At 51.6% G+C, this 20,219-nt stretch overlaps 1 protein-coding gene across 5 annotated transcripts in view; it reads right to left on the bottom strand.

The window, feature by feature from the left end:
* The window catches only part of LOC143773852 (teneurin-2-like), a 2,235,081-nt gene that overhangs the window by 1,588,942 nt on the left and 625,920 nt on the right, over positions 1–20,219 (bottom strand). The window lies entirely within an intron of this gene.

The following is a 20,219-nucleotide window of genomic DNA, read 5'->3' as shown; positions in this document are numbered from 1 at the left end:
TGCATCAACTTCAATTAGTGCCACATCCTCTCAGACACAGAGCACTGGAGAGCAGCCATCTGTCTCTTCACCACCTGCCAAATTGCCCAGGCAGACAGAGAGCCCAGGACAGGAGCCATCTCTTCTTCTGTTCTCTGAATCTCTTGGCTTGGAAACAGGGGGCCAGCCAAGCAGCATTGGAGAAATGGAAGAAGAGGCAGGGTGCAGTGATGCCCAACAGCTTTTTCTCTCTTCCTCTGAAGAGGCGGGTGGGCCAGTGGCTCCGTTCACCACATCGCAGGCCGCATCAGCTGATGATGACACTCAGGTGCCACTTACTGGTGCGTGCTCTGCTGCTGAGACTACCCAGGAGGAGCAGTTGGGGGCAGAGGGTAGTGTAGATGATGAGGTCCTTGACCCATCTTGGCGTGAGGGACAGGAAGGTGGTGGGAGGAGCTCTGAGGAAGAGATTCCCCGTACGGCCCAAAGAGGGAGAGGGAGGGGGAAGACTGCGGATCCTGCAGCCTCCGCTTTGGCACCCGTTAGGAGCATGTCTCTTCCAAAAGCCAAAAAGGGCGCTCCCAAGACTTGCAGTGCCTGGTCCTTTTTTGACACAGTTGCAGATGACATTTGCTATGTCAGATGCAAGGTGTGTCATCAAAAAGTCAAAAGAGGGAAAAATGTCAGCAACCTCAATACCTCCAACATGTGGAAACATGTGCGCACCAGGCACGTGGCGGAGTTAGAAAAACACACTGAAGAGCTAGGCCAACCAACAGCGGCAGCTACCACCTCTTCAGCTCGTGTTGCCTCTTCCTCCAGCTCACACGCAGCTGGTTCGGCTTCCTCCCAGGATCGCCGTGGAAGAACCTCTGGCCCTGTTGTCCAGAGACCCGCTGTAATTCCACCCGCAGCACCACTTTCCCAGTCATCCACACACTCCCAGCCCAGTCTACAGCCATCGGTAGTACAGGCATGGGAGAAAAGGCGGCCTTTCTCGTCAAACCACCCACGAGCACAGGCTCTGACTGCAGGCATTGCCAAACTTCTGTCACTGGAAATGCTGTCATTCAGGCTGGTGGAGACTGACAGCTTCCGTGACTTGATGTCATTGGCAGTCCCACAGTACAATGTGCCCAGCCGCTTTTACTTCAGCAGGCAAGCCGTCCCTGCCCTGCACAAGCATGTGGAGGGACACATAAAACACGCGCTACTGAACGCCGTCAGTAGCAAGGTCCACCTCACCACCGATGCGTGGACCAGTCAACATGGACAGGGGCGATACCTTTCCCTCACTGTCCATTGGGTTAATGTCGTTGAGCCGGGTACAGATCGTGCGAGTGGCGCAGGACGTGTCCTGCCCACTCCAAGGATTGCAGGAATCCATTCTGTACGCATTGACTCCTCCTCTTACACCAGTTCCTCAGAATCATCGCTTCAGGAGCCGTCACAGTCCACCTCCACATGGACCCGTGATGAACGTTTATGTCATGAATCCCCAATGGCGAGGGATAGCACAGGACAAGCAAGTATAACAAATATCGGACGAGCTCTAGGGTGATGGAACCTGGGCTGACCGCTGCCCTACGCCTGACAAACGCAACTAGAGATAGCCAGGGAGCGTGCCTACGTTGGTTCTAGACGCCACGCACCAGCCTAAGAGCTAACTAGTACTGCAGAGAAAACAAAGACCTCACTTGCCTCCAGAGGAATTAACCCCAAAGGTATAGTTGCCTCCCACATGTATTGACGGTGAAATGAGAGGAAGGCACACACATAGAGATGATGTATATAGCTTTAGCAAATAGAGGCCCGCTGAAAACTAGAAAGCAGAATGATACAAAAGGGGACTGAGCGGTCAGCAAAAAACCCTAATCAAAAATACCATCCTGAGATTACAAGAACCCATGTGCCAACTCATGGCACATGGGGAGAACCTCAGTCCACTAGAGCAACCAGCTAGCATAGAGACATTCTAAGCAAGCTGGACCAAAAAACAAACAACTGAATATCAGCACTTAGCTTATCCTGAAAGATCTGGGAGCAGGTAGGCAGGAACCAAACAGAGCACATCTGAACACACTGATAGCCGGCAAGGGAAATGACAGAAAGGCCAGGTAAAATAGGAAACACCCAGCCTCTGATGGACAGGTGGAAACCAAAGGCCGCAACCCACCAAAGTCACCCAGTACCAGCAGTAACCACCAGAGGGAGCCCACAAACAGAATCCACAACAGTACCCCCCCCCTTGAGGAGGGGTCACCGAACCCTCACGAGAACCCCCAGGGCGATCAGGGTGAGCTCTATGGAAGGCGCGGACCAAATCAGTCGCATGAACATCGGAGGCGACCACCCAGGAATTATCCTCCTGACCATAACCCTTCCACTTAACCAAATACTGGAGTTTGCGTCTGGAAACACGAAAATCCAAGATCTTTTCAACAACATACTCCAATTCTCCCTCCACCAGCACCGGAGCAGGAGGCTCGACCGAAGGAACAACGGGCACCTCATACCTCCGCAACAACGACCGATGGAACACATTATGAATAGCAAACGATGCTGGGAGATCCAAACGAAAAGATACAGGGTTAAGAATCTCCGAGATCCTATAAGGACCGATGAACCGAGGCTTAAACTTAGGAGAAGAGACCTTCATAGGGACAAAACGAGAAGACAACCACACCAAGTCCCCAACAAGAAGTCGGGGACCCACGCGGCGACGGCGATTAGCAAACTGCTGAGTCTTCTCCTGAGATAACTTCAAATTGTCCACCACCTGATTCCAAATCTGATGTAGCCTGTCCACCACCACGTCCACTCCAGGACAATCCGAAGATTCCCCCTGACCAGAGAAAAAACGAGGATGAAACCCCGAATTACAAAAAAAAGGAGAGACCAACGTGGCAGAACTAGCCCGATTATTAAGAGCAAATTCGGCCAGTGGCAAAAAAGCAACCCAGTCATCCTGATCAGCAGAAACAAAACACCTCAAATAAGTTTCCAAGGTCTGATTAGTTCGCTCCGTCTGGCCATTCGTCTGAGGATGGAATGCAGACGAGAAAGACAAATCAATGCCCATCTTGGCACAAAACGTCCGCCAAAATCTAGACACAAACTGGGATCCCCTGTCAGAAACGATATTCTCCGGAATCCCATGCAAACGAACCACGTTCTGAAAAAACAAAGGAACCAACTCAGAGGAGGAGGGCAACTTAGGCAAGGGCACCAAATGAACCATCTTAGAAAAGCGGTCACACACAACCCAGATAACGGACATTTTCTGTGAAACCGGGAGATCAGAAATAAAATCCATGGAAATGTGCGTCCAAGGCCTCTTCGGGATGGGCAATGATAACAACAACCCACTAGCCCGTGAACAGCAAGGCTTAGCTCGAGCACACACTTCACAAGACTGCACAAAGGTACGCACATCCCTAGACAAGGAAGGCCACCAAAAAGACCTGGCCACCAAGTCTCTTGTACCAAATATTCCAGGATGACCAGCCAACACAGAAGAATGGACCTCGGAGATGACTCTACTGGTCCAATCATCCGGAACAAACAGTCTTTCTGGTGGACATCGATCCGGTTTATCCACCTGAAACTCCTGCAATGCGCGTCGCAAGTCTGGGGATACGGCGGACAATATTACCCCATCCCTAAGGATACCAGCAGGCACAGTGTCTCCAGGAGAGTCAGGCACAAAACTCCTGGAAAGAGCATCTGCCTTCACATTCTTTGAACCTGGCAGGTATGAAACCACGAAATTGAAACGAGAAAAAAATAACGACCAACGAGCCTGTCTAGGATTCAAACGCCTGGCAGACTCAAGGTAAATGAGATTCTTGTGATCAGTCAAGACCACCACGCGATGTTTAGCACCCTCAAGCCAATGACGCCACTCCTCAAATGCCCACTTCATGGCCAAAAGCTCCCAATTACCCACATCATAATTGCGCTCGGCGGGCGAGAATTTTCTAGAGAAGAAAGCACATGGCTTCATCACCGAGCCATTAGAACTTCTCTGTGACAAAACCGCCCCCGCTCCGATCTCGGAAGCATCAACCTCCACCTGAAAAGGAAGTGAAACATCTGGTTGACACAACACAGGAGCAGAAGAAAACCGGCGCTTAAGTTCCCGAAAGGCCTCCACGGCCGCAGGAGACCAATCAGCAACTTCAGCACCCTTTTTAGTCAAATCAGTCAAAGGTTTAACAATACTGGAAAAATTAGCAATGAACCGACGATAAAAATTAGCAAACCCCAAGAACTTCTGAAGGCTCTTAACAGATGTAGGTTGTGTCCAGTCACAAATAGCCTGAACCTTAACGGGATCCATCTCAATAGTAGAAGGAGAAAAAATGTACCCCAAAAAAGAAATCTTCTGGACTCCGAAGAGACACTTTGAGCCCTTCACAAACAGAGAATTGGCCCGCAAAACCTGAAACACCTTCCTGACCTGTAGAACATGAGACTCCCAGTCATCAGAAAACAACAAAATATCATCCAAATACACAATCATAAACTTATCCAGATATTCACGGAAAATATTGTGCATAAAGGACTGAAAGACTGACGGAGCATTGGAGAGTCCAAAAGGCATTACCAAATACTCAAAATGGCCCTCAGGCGTATTAAATGCGGTTTTCCACTCATCACCCTGTTTTATCCGCACCAGATTATACGCACCACGAAGATCTATTTTAGTGAACCACCTAGCCCCCTTAATGCGAGCAAACAAATCAGTAAATAAAGGCAATGGATACTGGTATTTGACTGTAATCTTATTCAGAAGGCGATAATCTATACAAGGCCTCAGGGAACCATCTTTTTTTGCCACGAAAAAAAAACCTGCTCCCAGAGGGGACGAAGATGGACGAATATGTCCCTTTTCCAAGGACTCCTTAATATAATTCCGCATAGCAGTATGCTCTGGCAGTGACAGATTAAATAAATGACCCTTAGGGAACTTACTGCCAGGAATCAATTCTATAGCACAGTCACACTCTCTATGAGGAGGGAGCGAATTGAGCTTAGGCTCCTCAAAAACATCCCTATAATCCGACAAAAACGCAGGGATCTCCGAAGGAGTTGATGAAGCGATAGAAATCGGAGGTGCATCATCATGAACCCCCTGACATCCCCAGCTTAGCACAGACATTGTTTTCCAGTCCAGGACAGGATTATGAGTTTGTAACCATGGCAGACCAAGCACTAGTACATCATGTAAATTATACAGTACAAGGAAGCGAATCACCTCCTGATGAACGGGAGTCATGCACATGGTCACTTGTGTCCAATACTGCGGTTTATTCATAGCCAATGGTGTAGAATCAATTCCCTTCAGAGGAATAGGAACTTCCAGAGGCTCTAGACTAAAACCGCAGCGTTTAGCAAATGACCAATCCATAAGACTCAGGGCAGCGCCTGAATCCACATAGGCATCGACGGAAATGGAAGACAGTGAAAAAATCAGAGTCACAGACAAAATGAACTTAGACTGCACAGTATCAATGGCAAAAGATTTATCAACCCTTTTTGTGCGTTTAGAGCATGCTGATATAACATGAGCTGAATCACCACAATAAAAACACAAACCATTTTTCCGCCTATAATTTTGCCGTTCACTTCTGGACTGAATTCTATCACATTGCACAGTCTCAGGTGCCTGTTCAGAAGACACCGCCAACTGGTGCACGGGTTTACGCTCCCGTAAACGCCGATCAATCTGAATAGCCATGGCCATAGACTCATTCAGACCTGTAGGCGCAGGGAACCCCACCATAATATCCTTAATGGCCTCAGAAAGACCATTTCTGAAGTTTGCAGCCAGGGCGCACTCATTCCACTGAGTAAGCACCGACCATTTCCGAAATTTCTGACAATATATTTCTGCTTCATCATGCCCCTGAGAGAGGGCTAATAAAGCCTTTTCAGCCTGAATCTCTAGGTTAGGTTCCTCATAGAGCAATCCCAATGCCAGAAAAAATGCATCCACACTGAGCAATGCAGGATCCCCTGGTGCCAATGCAAATGCCCAATTCTGAGGGTCGCCCCGTAGGAACGATATAACAATCTTGACCTGTTGAGCAGGGTCTCCAGAGGAGCGAGATTTCAAAGAGAGAAACAATTTACAATTGTTCCTGAAATTCAGGAAGGTAGATCTATCTCCAGAAAAAAACTCTGGAATAGGAATTCTAGGTTCAGACATGGGAGTGTGAACAACGAAATCCTGTATGTTTTGAACCTTTGCCGCGAGATTACTCAGGCTGGAAGCCAAACTCTGGACATCCATGATAAACAGCTAAGATCAGAGCCATTCAAGGGTTAAGAGGAGGTAAGAAGCAGCTAGACAGCAATTAAGGGCTAGGCAGCAAAACTCTGAAGGGAAAAAAAAAAAAAAAAAATTTCCCTTGAACACTTCTTTTTCTCCTGCTTCAGCCCAAACAATTATCACTTTGTGGGCCGGCTATACTGTCATGAATCCCCAATGGCGAGGGATAGCACAGGACAAGCAAGTATAACAAATATCGGACGAGCTCTAGGGTGATGGAACCTGGGCTGACCGCTGCCCTACGCCTGACAAACGCAACTAGAGATAGCCAGGGAGCATGCCTACGTTGGTTCTAGACGCCACGCACCAGCCTAAGAGCTAACTAGTACTGCAGAGAAAACAAAGACCTCACTTGCCTCCAGAGGAATTAACCCCAAAGGCATAGTTGCCCCCCACATGTATTGACGGTGAAATGAGAGGAAGGCACACACATAGAGATGATGTATATAGCTTTAGCAAATAGAGGCCCGCTGAAAACTAGAAAGCAGAATGATACAAAAGGGGACTGAGCGGTCAGCAAAAAACCCTAATCAAAAATACCATCCTGAGATTACAAGAACCCATGTGCCAACTCATGGCACATGGGGAGAACCTCAGTCCACTAGAGCAACCAGCTAGCATAGAGACATTCTAAGCAAGCTGGACCAAAAACCAAACAACTGAAAATCAGCACTTAGCTTATCCTGAAAGATCTGGGAGCAGGTAGGCAGGAACCAAACAGAGCACATCTGAACACATTGATAGCCGGCAAGGGAAATGACAGAAAGGCCAGGTAAAATAGGAAACACCCAGCCTCTGATGGACAGGTGGAAACCAAAGGCCGCAACCCACCAAAGTCACCCAGTACCAGCAGTAACCACCAGAGGGAGCCCACAAACAGAATCCACAACACGTTTACCTGTTACGACCGACATGAGCACAGCCGTGGCCAAACGTCAACAGGCCGTCTTGAAATTAATTTATTTGGGGAATCGAAGCCACACAGCGCAGGAGCTCTGGAATGCCATCAAGCAGGAGAGCGATGTGTGGTTTGTGCCAGCGAATCTCCAGCCAGGCATGGTAGTGTGTGATAATGGCCGAAATCTGGTGGCAGCTCTGGGCCTCGGCAACCTCACTCACATCCCATGTCTGGCACATGTGCTCAATTTGGTCGTGCAGAGCTTTTTGAGGGACTATCCGGATCTTGATGCACTGCTGCACAAGGTCCGCCTAGAGTGTGCTCACTTGCGGCGTTCCAGCACGGCAAAAGCGCGCATTGTGGCTCTGCAGCGCCGACACCGCCTGCCGGAACATCGCATCATATGTGACCTACCTACCAGGTGGAATTCCACATTACATATGTTGGAGCGGTTGTGTGAGCAGCAGCAAGCTGTAATGGAGTACCAGCTGCTTCAGGCGCAAAGAAGTCGCACTCAGCGCCGTACAGACTTCACAACCACAGAGTGGGCCACTATGAATGACGTCTGCCAGGTTTTGCGTCCCTTTGATTATTCCACGCGGATGGCGAGTGCAGATGATGCACTAGTCAGCATGACTGTCCCCCTTATCTGCCTGCTTGAAAAATCACTGCAAGCGCTAAGGGATGATGTTGTGGAAGAGGTGGAGGATGAGGATTCACCATTTCCATCATCTTCTGGACAGTCAGCGCCACGTGGTTCCTCACAAACGCGTAGGCAGGGGACAGTTTGTGAGGAGGATGAGGAGGAGTCAATGGAGGAGGAAGACATCCATCCAGAGGAGGGAGTTACACAATTGTCCAGTACTCAGTGTGTACAGCGAGGGTGGGGTGATGACGAGCGGGCAGAGATCACGCCTCCAGCAGGGGACAGCGTTTCTTGGGCAGTTGGCAGTCTGCAGCACATGGTGGATTACATGCTGCAGTGCCTGAGAAACGACCGCCGCATCGCCCACATTCTCAACATGTCTGATTATTGGGTGTTCACCCTCCTCGATCCTCGCTACCGGGACAACGTAGAAAGCCTCATCACACCGTTGAACCGGGAGCGAAAAATGCGGGAGTACCAAGACACACTGGTGAATTCCATCATCTTCTCCATTCCAACTGAGAGAAGTGCTGCTAGTGCATTCCAAAGCAGCTCAGTGCGTCCAGGCAGTGGTGGAGGCTCTGCACAAAGAGGGAGCAGAAGCAGTGCCTCTGCCCAAGGCAAGACCAGTATGGCCCAACTGTGGCACAGTTTTCTGTGCCCGCCACAAAAGTCTACACCATCACAGACAGCTCCAGTCAGCAGGAGGCAACGGTTCCGTCAGATGGTGACAGACTACATGTCTTGCCCTCTTGCTGTACTCCCAGACGGCTCTTCACCTTTCAAGTTTTGGGTCTCAAAGCTGGATACATGGCCAGAGCTAAGCCAGTATGCATTGGAGGTGCTGTCTTGCCCTGCGGCCAGTGTATTATCGGAACGTGTCTTTAGTGCTGCAGGTGGTGTACTAACTGACCGTCGCATGCGACTATCCTCCGATAACGTTGACCGGCTTACTTTCCTGAAAATGAACAAGGCCTGGATCTCGCAGGAATTTGCCACTCCTCTTCCTGATTAAATAATTAGGTCACTGTCTACGTTATCCAGGTCTCCTGTTGTGTTCATCTTTCTACCACCTGAACTTAAATTCCTGGGCTCCAACACCGCCAGTTGAGGCTCAGAAGTGCCGTCTGCACAGTCAAAACATACGACCCAGTGTTATTGGGTTTCAGTAACGTCAGCTGATCCCCAGCTGTGTAGCCGGCAATGTGTCCTGCGACCGCCACGCTGACACAACAGCTGAAATGTAAGGGAATCTGTCCCCCCCCCCAAGGCGTTTGTTACTGAAAGAGCCACCTTGTGCAGCAGTAATGCTGCACAAGGAAAAGGTAGCTATTTTTGTTTAGCTCCTTGCACACGCAGAACTTAACACTTATAAAATGTGTCCACTGATACCGTAAAACCGTCCCGGAGGTGGGACTTTCCTTCGTAATATGACGCAGCACAGCCGTCATTCCTACCCCCTTGGCGCCGTGCCCCGGCTCCTCAGCGTTGTTTGATTCCGTCCCGGAGCCTGCGCTGTTATGTTATCCCGTGGCCAGGCACACTTAGCGCTGCCCGTCTTCTGACATCATTTGGTGTCAGGATGGCTGCGCCTGTGCGGCCGCGCTGGCAGAGAGCCCGCCTCGCAGTGTCTTCTGATTTAATCCCACTGGGGGCCTGGGATCCATGGACATGCGCAGTGCATATCTGAACCTCCACCTCTCACTCATTTCCCTATGGCTTCTTCAGACTGTTCGGTGTCAGCTGGTCCCTAATAGCATGCCACGGCCGTGACACCGCACAGTCTTAAGAAGCCGTAGGGAGGGGAGTGAGAGGCGAGGATATGCACTGCGCATGTCCATGGATCCCAGGCCCCCAGTGGGATTAAATCAGAAGACACTGCGAGGCGGGCTCTCTGACAGCGCGGCCGCACAGGCGCAGCCATCCTGACACCAAATGATGCCAGAAGACGGGCAGCGCTAAGTGTGCCTGGCCACGGGACAACATAACAGCGCAGGCTCCGGGACGGAATAAACCAACGCTGAGGAGCCGGTGCGCGGCGCCGGGGGGGTAGGAATGACGGCTGTGCTGCGTCACATTACGAAGGAAAGTCCCACCTCCGGGACGGTTTTACGGTTGCAGGGGACACATTTTATAAGTGTTTAGTTCTGTGTTTGCAAGGAGCATGATGAAAAGAGCCACCTTTTCCTTTTGCATCTTTTGTGCTGCACAAGCTGGCTCTTTCAGCTACAAACGCCTTGGGGGGGGGTTAAAGGTTCCCTTTCGACTTTCTCAGGCTTCGGCCTACATTGTGTTCCTCTGCTTTTCCACCTGTCCCTGGGCTCCAACACCGCCAGTTGCCGTCCAGAAGTGCTGTACGCACAGTCAACAGTCGCTCCTCTGTTATTGGGGTTCAGTAACGTCAGCTGTTCCCCTGCTGTGTGTGTGGCAATCCCTCCTACCTCCTCCAACCTCCTCCTCCTCCACCTGCCCCTGGGCTCCAACACCGCCAGTTGCCGTCCAGAAGTGCTGTACGCACAGTCAACAGTCGCTCCTCTGTTATTGGGGTTCAGTAACGTCAGCTGTTCCCCTGCTGTGTGTGTGGCAATCCCTCCTACCTCCTCCAACCTCCTCCTCCTCCACCTGCCCCTGGGCTCCAACACCGCCAGTTGCCGTCCAGAAGTGCTGTACGCACAGTCAACAGTCGCTCCTCTGTTATTGGGGTTCAGTAACGTCAGCTGTTCCCCTGCTGTGTGTGTGGCAATCCCTCCTACCTCCTCCAACCTCCTCCTCCTCCACCTGCCCCTGGGCTCCAACACCGCCAGTTGACGTCCAGAAGTGCTGTACGCACAGTCAACAGTCGCTCCTCTGTTATTGGGGTTCAGTAACGTCAGCTGTTCCCCTGCTGTGTGTGTGGCAATCCCTCCTACCTCCTCCAACCTCCTCCTCCTCCACCTGCCCCTGGGCTCCAACACCGCCAGTTGCCGTCCAGAAGTGCTGTACGCACAGTCAACAGTCGCTCCTCTGTTATTGGGGTTCAGTAACGTCAGCTGTTCCCCTGCTGTGTGTGTGGCAATCCCTCCTACCTCCTCCAACCTCCTCCTCCTCCACTTGCCCCTGGGCTCCAACACTGCCAGTTGCCGTCCAGAAGTGCTGTACGCACAGTCAACAGTCGCTCCTCTGTTATTGGGGTTCAGTAACGTCAGCTGTTCCCCTGCTGTGTGTGTGGCAATCCCTCCTACCTCCTCCAACCTCCTCCTCCTCCACCTGCCCCTGGGCTCCAACACCGCCAGTTGCCGTCCAGAAGTGCTGTACGCACAGTCAACAGTCGCTCCTCTGTTATTGGGGTTCAGTAACGTCAGCTGTTCCCCTGCTGTGTGTGTGGCAATCCCTCCTACCTCCTCCAACCTCCTCCTCCTCCACCTGCCCCTGGGCTCCAACACCGCCAGTTGCCGTCCAGAAGTGCTGTACGCACAGTCAACAGTCCCTCCTCTGTTATTGGGGTTCAGTAACGTCAGCTGTTCCCCTGCTGTGTGTGTGGCAATCCCTCCTACCTCCTCCAACCTCCTCCTCCTCCACCTGCCCCTGGGCTCCAACACCGCCAGTTGCCGTCCAGAAGTGCTGTACGCACAGTCAACAGTCCCTCCTCTGTTATTGGGGTTCAGTAACGTCAGCTGTTCCCCTGCTGTGTGTGTTGCAATCCCTCCTACCTCCTCCAACCTCCTCCTCCTCCACCTGTCCCTGGGCTCCAACACCGCCAGTTGCCATCCAGAAGTGCTGTACGCACAGAGCCAAACACCTCGCCAATGTGTTAGTGGGGTTCAGCACCGCCAGCTGTTCCCCTGCTGTGTATACGGCAACGTGTACTGCGACCGCCACGCAGGCACAACAAGTTAAATTTAAGGGAACCTGTCCCCCCCCCCCAGGCGTTTGTTACTGAAGGAGCCACCTTGTGCAGCAGTAATGATGCAAAGGGAAAAAGTGCCTCTTTTCGTGGTGCTCCTTGCAGATGCTGAACCTAACACTTATGAAATGTGTCCCCTCACAGCGTTCAACCGTCCGGTAGGTGGAACTTTCCTTTGTCATGTGACGCAGCACAGCCGTCATTTTTACCCCCTTGTCGCCGTGCGCCGCCTCCTCAGCGTTGTTTGAATCTGTCCCGGAGCCTGCGCTGTTAGGTTACCCCTTGGCCATGCACACATTTTGCGCTGCCCGTCTTCTGACATCATTTGCTGTCAGGCTGGCTGCGCCTGTGCGGGTGCGCTGTCCGAGATTCAGCCTCGCGGTGTCGTCTAATGTAATCCCACCGCGGGCCTGGGATCCGTGTCCATGCGCAGTGCATATCCTCGCCTCTCACTCCCCTCCCTACGGCTTCTAAAGACTGTTCGGTGTCAGCTGATCCCTAATAGCATGCCACGGCCGTGACACCGCACAGTCTTAAGAAGCCGTTGGGAGGGGTGTGAGAGGCGAGGATATGCACTGCGCATGGACACGGATCCCAGGCCCGCGGTGGGATTACATTAGACGACACCGCGAGGCTGAATCTCGGACAGCGCACCCGCACAGGCGCAGCCAGCCTGACAGCAAATGATGTCAGAAGACGGGCAGCGCAAAATGTGTGCATGGCCAAGGGGTAACCTAACAGCGCAGGCTCTGGGACAGATTCAAACAACGCTGAGGAGGCGGCGCACGGCGACAAGGGGGTAAAAATGACGGCTGTGCTGCGTCACATGACAAAGGAAAGTTCCACCTACCGGACGGTTGAACGCTGTGAGGGGACACATTTCATAAGTGTTAGGTTCAGCATCTGCAAGGACCATAATTAAAAGAGCTAAGTTTACCTTTTCCAGCATTAGTGCTGTACACGATGGCTCTTCCAGCTACAAACGCCTGGGGGGGGGGGTTAAAGGTTTCCTTTCAACTTGCTCCAGTGCAGGCTTCGGCCTACACTCCGCTCCCCCTGCTCCTCCTGCTGACCCTGGGCTCCAACACCGCCAGTTGGGGCCCGGTACTGCTAGCTGCACAGAGAAAAACACCTCGCCAATGTGTCAGTGGGGTTCAGCACCGCCAGCTGTTCCCCTGCTGTGCAGCCGGCATCATGTCCTGCAAAAGCCACGCAGACACCAGAACTGAAATTGAAGGAAACCTGTCCCCCCTCCCCCAGGCGTTTTTACGTTTTACAGCCACCTTGTACGACAGTAATGCTGCATGTGTGCAAGGTGGCTCAGAAACTTAATCTCCTTGCCCATGTTGAAGTGAACACGTCTAAAAATGAGTCCTCTGCGACCATTAAAACGTCCCTCAGGTGTGATTTTCCTTTGTATTGACACGCAACAAGCTCCTTGGTAGCGCTGCCCATCTTCTGGCATCATTGTTTGGCTGGCTGCGCCTCTGCGGCCGCCTTGCCCCACACAACGCCCCTCGGTGTCTTATTTATTTGGACTGCGAGGGTGTGATTGATGGGCATGAACGGTGCATTTCTTCGCCTGTCCCTCATCTCCTTCCGCCTTCCTCAGACTGTGCGGCTTCATGGCCGCGGCATGCGATAAGGGATCAGCTGACGCCGCACAGTCTGAAGCGGGTGTAAGGACCCAAGTGTGAGAGGCGAACATATGTACTGCGCCAGGCCATGAATCCCAGCCCCGCAGTGTTTAACAATGTTAACACACTGGGGGGCTGGGATGCATGGTCATCGCAAACCGCAACAGCCGACATAGCGCTGACCATCCTCTGACATCATGTTATGTCGGCTGTTGCGGTTTGCGATGACCATGCATCCCAGCCCCCCAGTGTGTTAACATTGTTAAACACTGCGGGGCTGGGATTCATGGCCTGGCGCAGTACATATGTTCGCCTCTCACACTTGGGTCCTTACACCCGCTTCAGACTGTGCGGCGTCAGCTGATCCCTTATCGCATGCCGCGGCCATGAAGCCGCACAGTCTGAGGAAGGCGGAAGGAGATGAGGGACAGGCGAAGAAATGCACCGTTCATGCCCATCAATCACACCCTCGCAGTCCAAATAAATAAGACACCGAGGGGCGTTGTGTGGGGCAAGGCGGCCGCAGAGGCGCAGCCAGCCAAACAATGATGTCAGAGGATGGTCAGCGCTAACAGCCCAAGGCCAAGGGATAACACAAAAGCGCAGACTCCTGTGCAACAAATAACGATGCTCAGGAGGCCGCGCAAAGCACCAAGGTGGCATTTTTGCCAGCTGTACTGCGTCTCTTTATGAAGGGAACTCACGCCTCAAAATCAGTTTGACTGTGTAAAGGCCTAAATGTTATACGTGTTCCTTTCAGCGTGTGCAAGGAGCAAAATTAAAAGAGCAACCTTTGACTTGTGCAGCACTACTGCTGCATAAGCTGTGGCTCTTCTACTTTGTAACCCCTGAGGGGGGGTTAAAGGTTACCTTTGAAATTGGTTCAAGTAGGCTTCGGCCTACACTCTGCTCCCCCTGCAGAGCCCGGGCTCCAACACCGCCAGTTGGGGCCCGGTACTGCTAGCTGCACAGAGCCAAACACCAGCCAATGTGTCAGTGGGGTTCAGCACCGCCAGCTGTTCCCCTGCTGTGCAGCCGGCAACGTGTCCTGCAACAGCCACGCAGGCACAACAGACCCAAAGCTGCCGCCAGTGCAGGCTTCGGCCTACACTCTGCTCCATCTCCTCCTCCTGCTGACTCCGGGCTCTAACACCGCCAGTTGGGGCCCGGTACTGCTAGCTGCACAGAGAAAAACACCAGCCAATGTGTCAGTGGGGTTCAGCACCGCCAGCTGTTCCCCTGCTGTGCAGCCGGCAACGTGTCCTGCAACAGCCACGCAGGCACAACAGACCCAAAGCTGCCGCCAGTGCAGGCTTCGGCCTACACTCTGCTCCATGTCCTCCTCCTGCTGACTCCGGGCTCTAACACCGCTAGTTGGGGCCCGGTACTGCTAGCTGCACAGAGAAAAACACCAGCCAATGTGTCAGTGGGGTTCAGCACCGCCAGCTGTTCCCCTGCTGTGCAGCCGGCATCGTGTCCTGCAAAAGCCACGCAGACACAAGAACTGAAATTGAAGGGAACCTGTCCCCCCTCCCCCAGGCGTTTGTACGTTTTTAAGGCCACCTTTTACAGCAGTAATGCTGCATGTGTGCAAGGTGGCTCATAAACGTATTCTCCTCGCACATGTGGAACTGAAAACATGTCTGAAATGTGTCCTCTGTGTGACCATTTAACCGTCCCGGGGGTGTGACTTTCCTTTGTAATGACACGCTGCAACCCCCTTGGTAGCGCTGCCCGTCTTCTGGCATCATTGTTTGGCTGCCTGCGCCTCTGCGGCCGCCCTGACCCACACAATGCCCCTCGGTGTCTTATTTCTTGGGACTGCGAGGGTGTGATTGATGGGCATGAGCAGTGCATCAGTTCGCCTGTCCCTCATCTCCTTCCGCCTTCTTCAGACTGTGCGGCTTCATGGCCGTGGCATGCGATAAGGGATCAGCTGACGCCGCACAGTCTGCAGCGGGTGTAAGGACCCGAGTGCGAGAGGCGAACATATGTGCTGCGCCAGGCCATGAATCCCAGCCCCGCAGTGTTTTAACTATGTCAATACACTGCGGGGCTGTGATTCATGGGCATCGCGAACCGCACCAGCCAACATTAAATGAGGTCAGAAGATGGGCAGCGCTAACAGCGCTAGGCCAGGGGATAACACGACAGCGCAGACTCCTGTACAGCAAATAACAACGCTCAGGAGGCTGCACCCAGCACCAAGGTGGGATTCTTGACATCTGTGCTGCGTCTCATTACAAAGGGAACTCGCGCCTCCAACACAGTTTGACTGTATAAAGGGCTAAATGTTATACGTGTTCCATTCAGCGTGTGCAAGGAGCCAAATTAAAAGAGCAACCTTTGACTTGTGCACCACTACTGCTGCATAAGCTGTGGCTCTTCTACTTTGTAACCCCTGAGGGGGGGTTAAAGGTTACCTTTGAAATTGGTTCGATTAGGCTTCGGCCTACACTCTGCTCCCCCTGCAGAGCCCGGGCTCCAACACCGCCAGTTGGGGCCCGATACTGCTAGCTGCACAGAGAAAAACACCTCGCCAATGTGTCAGTGGGGTTCAGCACCGCCAGCTGTTCCCCTGCTGTGCAGCCGGCAACGTGTCCTGCAACAGCCACGCAGGCACAACAGACCCAAAGCTGCCGCCAGTGCAGGCTTCGGCCTACACTCTGCTCCCTCTCCTCCTCCTGCTGACCCCGGGCTCCAACACCGCCAGTTGGGGCCCGGTACTGCTAGCTGCACAGAGAAAAACACCTCGCCAATGTGTCAGTGGGGTTCAGCACCGCCAGCTGTTCCCCTGCTGTGCAGCCGGCATCGTGTCCTGCAAAAGCCACGCAGACACCAGAACTGAAATTGAAGGGAACCTGTCCCCCCTCCCCCAGGTGTTTGTACGTTTTTAAGGCCACCTTGTACAGCGGTAATGCTGCATGTGTGCAAGGTGGCTCATAAACGTATTCTCCTCGCACATGTGGAACGGAAAACACGTCTAAAATGTGTCCTCTGTGTGACCATTTAACCATCCCGGTGGTGTGACTTTCCTTTGTAATGACACGCTGCAACCCCCTTGGTAGCGCTGCCCGTCTTCTGGCATCATTGTTTGGCTGCCTGCGCCTCTGCGGCCGCCCTGACCCACACAACGCCCCTCGGTGTCTTATTTCTTGGGACTGCGAGGGTGTGTTTGATGGGCATGAGCAGTGCATCAGTTCGCCTGTCCCTCATCTCCTTCCGCCTTCTTCAGACTGTGCGGCTTCATGGCCGTGGCATGCGATAAGGGATCAGCTGACGCCACATAGTCTGAAGCAGGTGTAAGAACCCAAGCGAGAGGCGAACATATGTACTGCGCCAGGCCATGAATCCCAGCCCCGCAGTGTTTTAACTATGTCAATACACTGCGGGGCTGTGATTCATGGGCATCGCGAACCGCACCAGCCAACATTAAATGAGGTCAGAAGATGGGCAGCGCTAACAGCGCTAGGCCAGGGGATAACACGACAGCGCAGACTCCTGTACAGCAAATAACAACGCTCAGGAGGCTGCACCCAGCACTAGGGTTGAGCGACTTTCATTTTTTTAAGATCGAGTAGGGTTTTGGGAAACCCGATTTTGTCCAGAGTCGAGTCGAGTGCAGTCGGCCGATTATCGCTAAAAGTCGGGGATCGACCGAAACACGAAACCCAATGCAAGTCAATGGGGAAGCATAGTCGGCAGTGAGTGGAGGCCAGGAAAACACCTACAGTGCCCATTTTAATGCCAAAAACATCCATTCTTGTTTCTGAAGCTTGCCAATCTTAATTAACTGTATAATAATAGTTGGGCATAGGGAATTGGGGGAAAGTTGTGGGGGGAGTAGGGCTGGCTCAAGTTTTTCGTGGGCCCAGGAAATGCGGACTACGTCACGGCGGTGTTGCAGGGAAAGGTAAGTATTTAAAAGTTGCAAGTGCTGTGATCCTGAGCAAGCAGGGGGGGGCCCACTCGTTCGCATTGCCACTGGCACAGGGCCCCTCAAAGTACGGCGGTGTGTTTGCATGGCGGGGGCGCCTCCCACCAGCAGCGACACTTTTGCGTACTCTGAGGGGCCCTGTGCCAGTGACGTCGCCAACGAGTATGCCCCCCCACCTGATGAAGGAACCTGCACTTTCATCTGCACCTTCCTCTTTGTCCCTGTGTAAGGTGGTATAACATGCGGGAAGGGGAACCTTACTTTCAGCAGGGTCAGATTCTGGCTGTGTAGAGTACAAGGGGAATGTAGTGGTCTAGGTCAATGTACCAGCAGACTCATTTAGCAGTGGCTGGGCAATGGGCAGGATGAGGAGGAAACAGATATAGGGCCAAAGAATAAAGTAGGCTACATGCAGTTCAAAATTGGTAACAGGACTAAACAGGCGGCATTGCTTTGTTCAGTGGAGTAGCAAACCCAAGAGCAGCAGACACTGTTTCAAGGGCCTAACCACACTAGTAGGCCAAATGCAGTTTAATATCTGATAGTATAGGGCGAAAGCCAGAATGTGGAAGCTCAGCTTTGTTCAGTTGAGGACAACACCAGGGAGGGGCAGACACCTTTAGTAGGCCGGAAAAGCCTATTGCATTTTTTAAAATGGTAATTTGGAGCAGAAGGTTGAAGCTCAGCTTTATTTAGTTGAGGGCAACACCAGGGAGGGGCAGAAGCCGTTAGTAGGCCCTAACCACCATTTTTTTTTTTTTAAACCACTTAATGAGAGCCGGAAGGTTGAAGCTCAGCTTTATTTAGTTGAGGACAACACCAGGGAGGGGCAGAAGCCGTTAGTAGGCCCTAACCACCATTTTTTTTTTTAAAACCACTTAATGAGAGCCGGAAGGTTGAAGCTCAGCTTTATTTAGTTGAGGACAACACCAGGCAGGGGCACACAGACAGACACCTTTAGTAGACCGGAAAAGCCTATTGCATTTTTCAAAATGGTAATTTGGAGCAGAAGGTTGAAGCTCAGCTTTATTTAGTTGAGGGCAACACCAGGCAGGGGCACACAGACAGACACCTTTAGTAGGCCGGAAAAGCCTATTGCATTTTTCAAAATGGTAATTTGGAGCATAAGGTTGAAGCTCAGCTTTATTTAGTTGAGGGCAACACCAGGGAGGGGCAGAAGCCGTTAGTAGGCCCTAACCACCATTTTTTTTTTTTAAAACCACTTAATGAGAGCCGGAAGGTTGAAGCTCAGCTTTATTTAGTTGAGGACAACACCAGGCAGGGGCACACAGACAGACACCTTTAGTAGGCCGGAAAAGCCTATTGCATTTTTCAAAATGGTAATTTGGAGCAGAAGGTTGAAGCTCAGCTTTATTTAGTTGAGGGCAACACCAGGCAGGGGCACACAGACAGACACCTTTAGTAGGCCGGAAAAGCCTATTGCATTTTTCAAAATGGTAATTTGGAGCAGAAGGTTGAAGCTCAGCTTTATTTAGTTGAGGGCAACACCAGGGACGGGCAGAAGCCGTTAGTAGGCCCTAACCACCATTTTTTTTTTTTAAAACCACTTAATGAGAGCCGGAAGGTTGAAGCTCAGCTTTATTTAGTTGAGGACAACACCAGGGAGGGGCAGAAGCCGTTAGTAGGCCCTAACCACCATTTTTTTTTTTAAAACCACTTAATGAGAGCCGGAAGGTTGAAGCTCAGCTTTATTTAGTTGAGGACAACACCAGGCAGGGGCACACAGACAGACACCTTTAGTAGGCCGGAAAAGCCTATTGCATTTTTCAAAATGGTAATTTGGAGCAGAAGGTTGAAGCTCAGCTTTATTTAGTTGAGGGCAACACCAGGCAGGGGCACACAGACAGACACCTTTAGTAGGCCGGAAAAGCCTATTGCATTTTTCAAAATGGTAATTTGGAGCAGAAGGTTGAAGCTCAGCTTTATTTAGTTGAGGGCAACACCAGGGAGGGGCAGAAGCCGTTAGTAGGCCCTAACCACCATTTTTTTTTTTTAAAACCACTTAATGAGAGCCGGAAGGTTGAAGCTCAGCTTTATTTAGTTGAGGGCAACACCAGGGAGGGGCAGAAGCCGTTAGTAGGCCCTAACCACAATTTTTTTTTTTAAAACCACTTAATGAAAGCCGGAAGGTTGAAGCTCAGCTTTATTTAGTTGAGGACAACACCAGGCAGGGGCACACAGACAGACACCTTTAGTAGGCCGGAAAAGCCTATTGCATTTTTCAAAATGGTAATTTGGAGCAGAAGGTTGAAGCTCAGCTTTATTTAGTTGAGGGCAACACCAGGGAGGGGCAGAAGCCGTTAGTAGGCCCTAACCACCATTTTTTTTTTTTAAAACCACTTAATGAGAGCCGGAAGGTTGAAGCTCAGCTTTATTTAGTTGAGGGCAACACCAGGGAGGGGCAGAAGCCGTTAGTAGGCCCTAACCACAATTTTTTTTTTTAAAACCACTTAATGAAAGCCGGAAGGTTGAAGCTCAGCTTTATTTAGTTGAGGACAACACCAGGCAGGGGCACACAGACAGACACCTTTAGTAGGCCGGAAAAGCCTATTGCATTTTTCAAAATGGTAATTTGGAGCAGAAGGTTGAAGCTCAGCTTTATTTAGTTGAGGGCAACACCAGGCAGGGGCACACAGACAGACACCTTTAGTAGGCCGGAAAAGCCTATTGCATTTTTCAAAATGGTAATTTGGAGCAGAAGGTTGAAGCTCAGCTTTATTTAGTTGAGGGCAACACCAGGGAGGGGCAGAAGCCGTTAGTAGGCCCTAACCACCATTTTTTTTTTTAAAACCACTTAATGAGAGCCGGAAGGTTGAAGCTCAGCTTTATTTAGTTGAGGACAACACCAGGCAGGGGCACACAGACAGACACCTTTAGTAGG

This window comes from Ranitomeya variabilis, chromosome 5 (assembly GCF_051348905.1).
Source record: "Ranitomeya variabilis isolate aRanVar5 chromosome 5, aRanVar5.hap1, whole genome shotgun sequence".
Classification (NCBI taxonomy): domain Eukaryota; kingdom Metazoa; phylum Chordata; class Amphibia; order Anura; family Dendrobatidae; genus Ranitomeya; species Ranitomeya variabilis.
The sequence above is the reverse complement of the archived record's forward strand: the minus strand, read 5'-3'. Positions and strand labels throughout refer to the sequence as shown.